We start from the raw sequence: 10,429 nt of genomic DNA, 5'->3' as shown, positions 1-10,429 counted from the left end.
AAAAAAAAAAAAAAAAAAAAAAAGGATTATATTCCTTCTGGTGGCTTTAGAGGAGGATCCATTTCCTTGCCATTTCCAGCTTTTAAAAGCTGCCTGCATTCCTTGGCTCCCGGTGGTCACCTCCATCTTTCCAGACATCACTCCAGCCTCTGTTTCCATCTTCACCTCTCCTCCTCTGACTCAGATCCTCCTGCCTCTCCGTCCTGGAAGGCCCCCTGTGATTACACTGGGCCTGCCCAGATAATCTGGGATAATCTTCCCATCTCAAGATCCTTAATTTACTCCTATCTGTAAGATCCCTTCGCCATGTTAGGTAATATATCTATAGATTGCAGGAATTTGGATGTGGACAGCTTTTGGGGGCTACTATTAGTTCTACCACATTTGGCTGTTTCTATTTTGTAGACTAATAACAAAAAACATTTTTGAATGCCTTCATAGACTTTAATTCCATTAGCTTAATTCCACCCGAAAAACCTGTCGATCAAGCAAAACTAGGTTATTTGGACTTCCTGCAGTAAAGGAGAACACCACGTCAACAGATTCAAATTAGGGAAATTAGGGAATGGTATTTACGGGTTTAAAATCGCAGCCCTGGCTGGGTGATTTTAAAGCAAGTCTTGCAAGGCAAGAAACTGGTTGGGAGTGGAGAGTTTCTGACAGACAGCTTTGGAATGGTGGGCCCAGGGTTTTGAAGTCACATCTGATGCATAATCTTATCTTCCAGAACAGGTATTTTTTTGGAGCAAGAAGTGAAGTGACTTTTGCTTGTCTTGATATTGCTTAACCCAAGGTTATGTTGGTTTTAGTCCTTGCTAATTACAATAATAGTATTTTTTTCGAGACTCAGTCTCGCTCTGTTGCCACGCTGGAGTGCAGTGGTGCGATCTTGGCTCACTGCAACCTCTGACTCCCTGGTTCAAGTGATTCTCCTGCCTCAGCCTCCGAAGTAGCTGGGATTACAGGCATATGCCACAATGCCCAGCTAATTTTTTGTATTTTTATTAGAGACAGGGTTTCACCATGTTGGCCAAGATGGTCTCTATCTCCTGACCTTGTGATGCACCCGCTTCGGCCTACCAAAATGTTGGGATTACAAGCGTGAGCCACCGCACCCGGCCATAATTTCTGTTTTTTAGAGCACCTCCTACAGGCCAGGCAACTTTGAATACATTTTGACAATTACAACAACCCTGCAAGGCAGGTATTTCAACTTAATCTCGGTATGGCACAATAACTCCCCTCTTGGATTTTGGAGTCAAAAAGTCTTGGATAAAAATCCTGGCTCCTCCACCTACTTGCCAGGTGAATGGGCAGGTTAGTTTTCTGGGTGAGTCTCCGTGTCTTCATCTGTAAAATCAGGGTAGTGTTTCCCACTTCGAGTGTGTAGGAGTGTGCACACTGTGTGCCCACATGAGTAGGGGGACCATGCTTCCCTGTCGTTGTTTTTGTTTTGGTTTGCTTTGTTTAAGATAGAGTCTTGCTCTATCGCCAGGCTGGAGTGCAGTGGTGCAATCTCAGCTTGCTGCAACCTCTGCCTCCCAGGTTCAAGTGATTCTCCTACCTCAGCCTGTCTAGTAGCTGGGATTACAGGTGCATGCCACCATGACCAGTTAATTTTTTATTTATTTAGTTTTTTTTGAGACAGAGTTTCACTCTGTTGCCAGGTTGGAGTGCAGTGGGGCGAACTTGGTTCACTGCAACCTCGGCCTCCTGAGTTCAAGTGATTCTCCTGCCTCAGCCTCCTGAGTAGTCAGGATTACAGGCACATGCCACCATGCCCAGCTAATTTTGTATTTTAGTAGAGATGGGGTTTTACCATGTTGGCCAGGATGGTCTTGATCTCTTGACCTCATGATCTGCCTGCCTCAGCCTCCCAAAATGCTGAGATTACAGGCATGAGCCACTGCACCCGGCCATTTTTTTTTNAGTCTGTTGCCAGGTTGGAGTGCAGTGGGGCGAACTTGGTTCACTGCAACCTCGGCCTCCTGAGTTCAAGTGATTCTCCTGCCTCAGCCTCCTGAGTAGTCAGGATTACAGGCACATGCCACCATGCCCAGCTAATTTTGTATTTTAGTAGAGATGGGGTTTTACCATGTTGGCCAGGATGGTCTTGATCTCTTGACCTCATGATCTGCCTGCCTCAGCCTCCCAAAATGCTGAGATTACAGGCATGAGCCACTGCACCCGGCCATTTTTTTTTTTTTTTTTTTTTTTTTTTTTTTTTTTTAGTAGAGATGGGGTTTTACCATGTTGGCCAGGCTGGTCTTGAACTCCTGGGCTCAAGTGACCCACCTGTCTCAACCTCCCAAATTGCTGGGATTACAGGTGTGAGCCAGTGCACCTGGCCCCCTGTCATTGTTAGTAGTGTCCTTTTTTTTGAGATAGAATCTTGCTCTGTCGCTTAGGCTAGAGTGAAGTGGTACAATCTTGTTTCACTGCAACCTCCGCTGCCCGGGGTTCCAGCGATTCTCCTGCCTCATCCTCCCGAGTAGCTGGGATAACAGACGTGTGCAACCACACCCAGCTAATTTTTGTATTTTTAGTAGAGATGGGGTTTCAGCATCTTGGCCAGGCTGGTCTTGAACTCCTGACCTCGTGATCCAACCTGCTTGGCCTCCCAAAGTGCTGGGATTACAGGCGGAAACCACCACGCCCAGCCATGTCCTTTTATTATTCTCAAAAGAGTCCCTCCTTGGATGATGAATTATATGGGCACAGTTCCAATAAGGTGAAGCTATGCTTATTACTTTTACTCAATAGGTGAAAGGGGATGGATCAGAGAGCTTAGGTGACATGCTTAGGGCTGCATGGCTAACTGGGAAGAATTCTCCAAGTTAAAGCTGCATAGGAGACCAGGTGCTACCCTTCTGCCTGGAACAACTCAACACAATGCCAGACTTTGTAACTATATATTTGTGTGATTTGTTTCTATTTTGATGTTTTGTTTTTTGTTTGTTTGTTTTGAGACGGAGTCTGGCTCTGTCGCCCAGGCTGGAGTGCAGTGGCATGATCTCGGCTCACTGCAAGCTCTGCCTCCCGGGTTCACGCCATTCTCCTGCCTTAGCCGACTGAGTAGCTGGGACTACAGGCGCCCGCCAATTTTTCCATCTTTAGTAGAGATGGGGTTTCACCGTGTTAGCCAGGATGGTCTCGATCTCCTGACCTCATGATCTGCCCGCCTCGGCCTCCCAAAGTGCTGGGATTACAGGCGTGAGCCACCGCGCCCAGCTTTTGATGTTTTTAATTGAGACAATCTTGTTCTGTTGCCCAGGCTGGAGCGCAGTGGCATGATCGCTTCACTGCAGCCTCAACCTCCTAGGCTCAAACAATCCTACTCCTCAAGCTTCCCAAGTAATTGGAACCACAGGCATGCATCACCATGCCCAGCTAATTTTTGTATTTTTTGTAGAGATAGGGTTTACCATGTTGCTTAGGCTGGTCTCAACTCCTGGCCTCAAGCAATCCACCCACCTCAGCCTCCCAAAGTGCTGTGATCATAGGGTTAAGCCACTGTGGCCGGTCCATTTATGTTATTTTTAAATTAAACCTGTCTTCCACCAGGTGCCGTGGCTCACAGCCTGTAATCTCAGCACTTTGGGAGGCTGAGGTGGGCGGATCACTTGAGGTCAGGAGTTCGAGCCCAGCTTGGCCAACATGTTGAAACCCCGTCTCTACTAAAAATACAAAAATTAGCTGGGCACGGTGGCATGCGCCTGTAATCCCAGCTACTTGGGAGGCTGGGGCAGGAGAATCACTTGAATCTGGGAGGCAGAGGTTGCAGTGAGCCGAGATTGTGCCTTTGCACTCCAGCCTAGGTGACAGAGTAAGACTCTGTCTCAGAAAAAAAAAAAAAAAAAAAAAAAAAGCAAAACCAACAAACAAGCAAACAAAAAACTTGTCTTTTGTGTTAGATCAGGAGCCCCACCAGGATCCGCAAAAGGTGTGCTTCCTTCATGACCGTGCAGTGGTGCCAGCAACAGTGGGGAGCGCGTGGTGTGTCCTCACAGAGGTTTGTGACCCACGTGGAAATGCCTGGCAGGCTCCCAGGTAAGTGTTCTAGAAAGGGAGCAACTATATCCACGGCTGCTTTTCCTGAGACACAACCCTAGAGGCCTCAGAGGCTGTCCCACTCCAGCCAGCAGGAGCTTACTCCATAACCGAAAGGCCTGCTCCTACTGTGCCTTCATCATCACCTGCCTGCAGGAATTCTGCTCCCTGTAAATACTCAAGAATTGGTGAGAGCAGGGCGCGGTGGCTCACGCCTGTAATCCCAGCACTTTGGGAGACCTTGGCAGGTGGATCACGTGGTCAAGAGATCAAGACCATCCTGGCCAACATGGTGAAACCCCATCTCTACTAAAAATACAAAAATTAGCTGCGCGTGGTGGTGGGCACCTGTAGTCCCAGCTACTCAGGAGGCTGAGGCAGGAGAATTGCTTGAACCTGGGAGGCAGAAGTTGCAGTGAGCCATCGCGCCACTGCACTCCAGCCTGGTGACAGAGTGAGACTCTGTCTCAAAAAAAAAAAAAAATTGGTGAGGAAGAGATCATTCATCATTGTCACTGTATTTGATAAGCATCCATCTCCCACAGCTGGGTAGACACAAGACGGGGGAGAAATTCTGGCCACGCACTGGGCGCTCTCAGGTCGGGTTTATATGCCTGGCTAGGTCCTGGTTCCAAATGTCCCCCAGTAAACAGGTTTTCTTTCTTTCTTTTTTTGTAATTAGCATACTTTGGGCTTGGTCCTCACGAGATTATCTGCCTTGAATTAGATAGGATTTTTTTGCACATGATGAAATAGTGCCTCCTCTTAACAGTTACTATATTATAATGCTATGCCTTGGTCTTCACTCCGTGGGTCTCCTAGTTCGAGGAGGAAATTAACCCACACATATTTATGTATTTAGATGAAGGGAATATACGATCCTGGGATTAAAACTTCAATCACTATAGAAGAGTTTTTAACAAGATTTAAAATCTGTATGGACCCCATGACTCAGCAGTTTGAACTCCAGGAACCTCATCTTTAAAAACATGCAACCAGCAGGTGTGTAGAGGACACTTATCTCGCTTTGTAAAAGCAGGAAAAACTGGAAGAACCTAAGGGTCTGTGGAGGAGACAGGGGTTGCTGACTTACACATCAGGGTCTCTCCATACAATGGAATGCCTCTCAGGTGTCAAAAATAAGGAGGCTGAGCTGAAGATGGTATCAAGGATCTGGCATTAGAGAACAAAGCAAACGTTAACATTATGTACGCTTGCACAGAGATATTCATATGACTGCCTAGACAAGGGCCTAGAAATGCAAAGGACTTAAATCTGTTACCTCTTTGGCATTTAAAAAAGATTGTATTTAGATAATATTGAGGTCATTTTAGAAAACACACACTTACTGCATTACAACAAGCAAAAGTTGAACAAAAAGGTAATAACGTTAAGCAGGTTACAATTCCATTGTAAGTAAATGCTGGTGTTAACAGCTCAAGTGCTTCCTTGGTCACATTAAGATTGTTTTGCCAGACCTGGGCAACAGAAGTAATTTAAAATTTCATTCCGACATCCCCGTGGCAAAAAAATAGCCTGAAAATTCAGCCTCAGCTCTGGTCTGAAGCCGGTGACAGGACTGACTACCAGATCTCTCAGCCTCTGCGCTGCTGACTTTGGGGACTGAGTCATTCTTGGTTCTGGGAGGCTGTCCTGTGCATTGCAGGGTGTACAGAGGCTTCTTTGGCCTCTACCCATTAGATACCTGTATCACCCCCTCCCCGTTGTGACGACCAAAAATGTCTCCAGACCCGGACGTCCCCTGAAGTGCAAATTGCCCACCCCATCCCCACCAGTGGTTGAGAATCACTGGAGTAGGATGATCGACGTCAGGGTTTTCTGGGATCCACCTGGTTGGTGTCTCATGAACTGGGGAAATTACTAACTGTGCCCATTTCCTTCTGTGATAAACCATGTGGTTACTCTGGCTCCGGCCCCTTTTCCCTAGAAAAATGTACCGATGCTTGTGGCATCATAATCCCCACATCTGTCATTCTCATCAATACTTCTCGTGTTTTTTGTCACGTGTGTCTGTGTGAAGAGACCATCGAACAGGCTTTGTGTGAGCAATACAACTTTTTAATCACCTGGGTGCAGTGGGCTGAGTCTTGTATACGTGCAGGTCACAGGGGATAAGATGGCTTAGCCTGGGCTCAGAGGCCTGGCAGTTTGGTTGTCGCCATCTTCGTGGATGCATGATACACCCTTTTGAAACTTTTTCCAGAACTTTTAATTTTCTTTCTTTTTTTTTTTTTGGAGATGGATTCTCGCTCTGTCACCCAGGCTAGAGTGTAGTGGCACAGTCTTGGCTCACTGCAACCTCCCCCTCCTGCATTCAAACGATTCTCCTGCCTCAGCCTCCTGAGTAGCTGGGATTGCTGGCACACACTACCACGCCCAGCCAGTTTTTGTAGATTTTGTAGAGACGGGGTTTCACCATGTCGCCCAGGCTTGTCTCGAACTTCTGGGATCAAGCAGTCCTCCCACCTTGGCCTCCCAAAGTGCTGGGATTACAGGTGAGAGCCAACACACCCGGCCTTCTTGTCTTAGATTTGTTTTACTCAAACAAAGCTCTGTGGCTTACCTTTATGTGAAGTTCCAAAGAAGGCCATTTTAACATTTCTGTACTTAAGTCACTACTGAAGCATGTTTGGGTGAGGAAACTCTATGAACTTGCTTTCTAAAGAAGGCCTTCTAGCCACAGGCATGTTACACAATGTGGGGCCATTTATTTTGCAAATCAGTAAGACTTCAAAATTTAAAAAATAATAGTATAAAAATGAGGATGGACCAGGCACGGTGGCTCATGCCTGTAATCCCAGCTGTTTGGGAGGCTGAGGTGGATGGATCACCTGAGGTCAAGACTTCGAGACCAGCCTGGCCAACATGGTGAAACACTGTTTCTATTAAAAATACAAAAAGAGAATTGCTTGAACCTGGGAGGCAGAGGTTGCAGTGAGCGGAGACTGTGCCACTGCACCCCAGCCTGGGCAACAGAGTGAGTCTCCGTCTCAAAAAAATTAAAATTAAAGAAATTTAAAAAATAAAATAAATAAAATTAGGATGAATTGCTGGGGAATGGAGAAATCAATTTCTATTTTGGTCCTTCTGTCCTGTTTTCTTTGCATTTTGGGCCATGCAGATGTCTTGTTTTTATAATTAAAAAAACTAGGTGGGGTGCAGTGGCTCACACCTGGAATCCCAGCAATTAGGGAGGCTGAGGCAGGAGGATTGCTTGAGCACAGGAGTTCAAGACCAGCCTGGGCAACACAGCCAGATCCCGTCTCTACAAAAAATTTTAAAAATTAGCCAGGTGTGGTAATGCACACCTGTGGTCCCAGCTACTGGGGAGGCTGAGGCAGGAGGATTGCTTGAGTCTGGGAGATCGAGGCTGCAGTGAGCTGTGATCCCAGCACGGCCCTTTAGCCTATGTGACAAATAGAGACCCTGTCTCAAAACAGAAAGAAAAACAAAACTAGTTATTTTATTATACATAAGTCCAAATACATTAGCACAGGCACTGAAGAGCAGCAGAAACTGCACCTAAATCTCCTTCTCCGCATGTACATATCCAACCCCACCCCTTGTTCCCCTTTGAGCTCAGCTAGAGTCAAGTTCTCAGCGTCAGAGCTGGCTTCCGAAAGGCCTCCTTTTCCTACAGGCTTCCCCCACTGGACTCTACCTCCAGATGCCCAGGACTTGGGACACCATGCAAAGACCTAGCCCGTGGTGAGCATTTAGAAAATATTTACAGAATTATTCACAGTATTTGTTGAGCACCTACTGCTTGTTCATATCAGTTATGATCTGCTGCACACTGCTGCACACTGGCAGAAAGAGAAGACCTTGAGCATCTTAAATTCGAGGCAGTTGCCAGCTGGAGCTCCCATCTGAATTTCCTGGAGGAAGGCAGACCCCATTGCAACTAACTAACTTCCTTCCTTCCTTCCTTCCTTCCTTCCTTCCTTCCTTCCTTCCCTCCCTCCCTCTCTTTCTTTTCTTTTCTTTTTTCTTTCTCTTTCTTTTTCTTCCTTCCTTTCCTTCCTTGCCTTCCTCCCCTTCCTCCCTTCCTTCCTTCTCTCTCTCCTTTCTTTTTTTTTTTTTTTTTCTGAGACAGAGTTTCACTCTCGTTGCCCAGACTGGAGTGCAGTGGCATGATCTCAGCTCACCGCAACCTCCACCTCCTGGGTCACGGTTCAAGCAGTTCTCCTGCCTTAGCCTCCTAAGTAGCTGGGATTACAGGCATGCGCCACCACACCCAGCTAATTTTTGTATTTTTAGTAGAGACAGGGTTTCACCATGTTGGCCAGGCTGGTCTCGAACTCCTCACCTCGTGATCCTCCCGCCTTGGCCTCCCAAAGTGCTAGGATTACAGGCATGAGCCACCGTGCCCGGCTCTTCTTTCTTTCTTCTTTTTCTTTCTTTCTTTCTTTCCTTTTGACTTGAGTCTCGCTCTGTCTCCCAGTCTGGAGTGCAATGGTGTGATCTCAGCTCACTGCAACCTCCACCTCCCAGGTTCAAGCAATTCTCCTGCCTCAGCCTCCAGAGTACCTGGGACTACAGGCATGTGCCACCAGGCCTGGCTAATTTTTGTATTTTTAGTAGAGACAGGGTTTCACCATGTTGACCAGGCTCGTCTCGAACTCCTGACCTCAGGTGATCCACCAGCCCCGGCCTCCCAAAGTGGTGGGATTACAAGCATAAACCACTGCGCGTGGCCTCTTTTTTTGTTTGTTTGTTTTTGTTTTTTTGAGACCGAGTCTCAGTTTATTGTCCAGGCTGGGGTGCAGTGGCATGATCTTGGCTCACTGCAACCTCCGCCTTCTGAGTTCAAGCGATTCTCCTTCGTTGGCCTCCTGAGTAGCTGGGACTACAGACACCTGCCACCACGCCCAGCTAATTTTTGTATTTTTAGTAGAAATGAGGTTTCACCATGTTGGCCAGGCTGATCTTGAACTGACCTCAAGTGATCCACCTGCCTCCACCTCCTAAAGTGCTGGGATTATAGGCATGAGCCGTTGTGCCCATCCCCCAACAGGACTTCCTAATTCAGGAGTTCTAGAATGGGACCCTGTAATTTGCATTTCTTTTAAAAATTATTTGTTGTTCTTTTCTTCCCCGCCCAACCCCATACCCAGCTTTTTCTGAGTGGGGAAGAACCCAGGAGAGAAGGCCCAATTTGCATTTCTACTATTTTTCCAGGAGATGCTGATGTTGCATCAAAGAGAACCTCTCTGTGAGAACCAGTGTTCTAGAGTTTAGGAAGACCATCAATTGGGGTAAATGGGCCAATTCCCAGCAGGAAAGGGGAAGGACCTTTTCTGAGGCATGATCTGAATTTCCTGGGCTGATGTTACCCTTTGTTATTTCCATAGGGGATCTGGGTTTTCAATCACTCACCTCGGGAGCCGCCAGATTCTGGCCAGTCTCGGCTTTTTTCCCTCTCACTGTAGGTTCTTCAGAGCCCATGGTCTAGACACACCAGTGGATTCTCTTGTGCCCCAGTTACCACATCTGTCATGGGGAGAAGAGCCTGAACCCCCCAGAGGGTCAGGTCCAGGTGAGAATGGAGGGTGACACTGCAGAGAATTTAGCAAGGTGGGTGCTTCATACCCCATCATTGCCTGCTCCTCTCGCAGTTTTGCATTTGCGTGTTGTAGAGCTACGTGTCTCAACCTAGAAGGATCTCCAGGATGTGTCCTTGGGTGGAAAAATTTAGGTACTAGAATCTAGGCCAGGCACAGTAGCTCACACCTGTAATCCCAGCACTTTGGGAGGCCAAGGTAGGAGGATCACGAGGTCAGGAAATTGAGACCATCCTCCACTCCAGCATGGGTGACACAGAGAGACTCCTCTGTCACAAACAAACAAACAAAAAAATTAGCCAGGTGTGGTGGTGGGTGCCTGTAACCCCAGCTATTACTTGGGAGGCTGAGGCAAGAGAATCTCTTGAACCCAGGAGGTGGAGATTGCAGTAAGCCAAGATCGCACCACTGCACTCCAGCCTGGGTGACAGAGCAAGACTTTGTCTCAAAAAAAGAAATAAAGAAATAAATATAAAAATAAAAAAATTTTAAAAAGAAATCTCTATCGAGTTTTGTGCCTACCTATGATTCATGGATTCCTACCAGGGAAAAAGCAGAATGAAAACATGCACAGAAGGAAATATTTTAAATTCTGCTTGCCTGGGTGGTAACTTGCTATAATGTTTTACTTCTGTAATGGGAGGGTATACACATGTGGTTATTCTATTATTTCTCCTATGTTTTCATATCTGAAATAATTCATATTTTAAATGTTTACGTAATAAATTTTGTCAACCTCTTTCTTCAAGTCTTGGTGTTAAAATCATGTGTGTTACTAAACCTTTTTTTTTTTT

At 46.6% G+C, this 10,429-nt stretch overlaps 1 long non-coding RNA gene across 1 annotated transcript; it reads left to right on the top strand.

Moving 5' to 3' along the window:
• Positions 1 to 3,922: 3,922 nt before the first annotated feature.
• On the top strand, positions 3,923 to 9,636 carry LOC108515299 (uncharacterized). Its single transcript, XR_001881491.1, has 4 exons — positions 3,923 to 4,050; positions 7,712 to 7,779; positions 9,253 to 9,329; positions 9,504 to 9,636. It is a non-coding gene; the product is annotated as an uncharacterized LOC108515299 (long non-coding RNA).
• The last annotated feature ends 793 nt before the right edge of the window (positions 9,637 to 10,429 follow it).

This window comes from Rhinopithecus bieti, unplaced genomic scaffold (assembly GCF_001698545.2).
Source record: "Rhinopithecus bieti isolate Rb0 unplaced genomic scaffold, ASM169854v2 scaffold_33652, whole genome shotgun sequence".
In the NCBI taxonomy this organism is placed as follows: Eukaryota; Metazoa; Chordata; class Mammalia; order Primates; family Cercopithecidae; genus Rhinopithecus; species Rhinopithecus bieti.
Note: the sequence above shows the minus strand (reverse complement) of the source record. Positions and strands in the feature narration are given on the sequence as shown.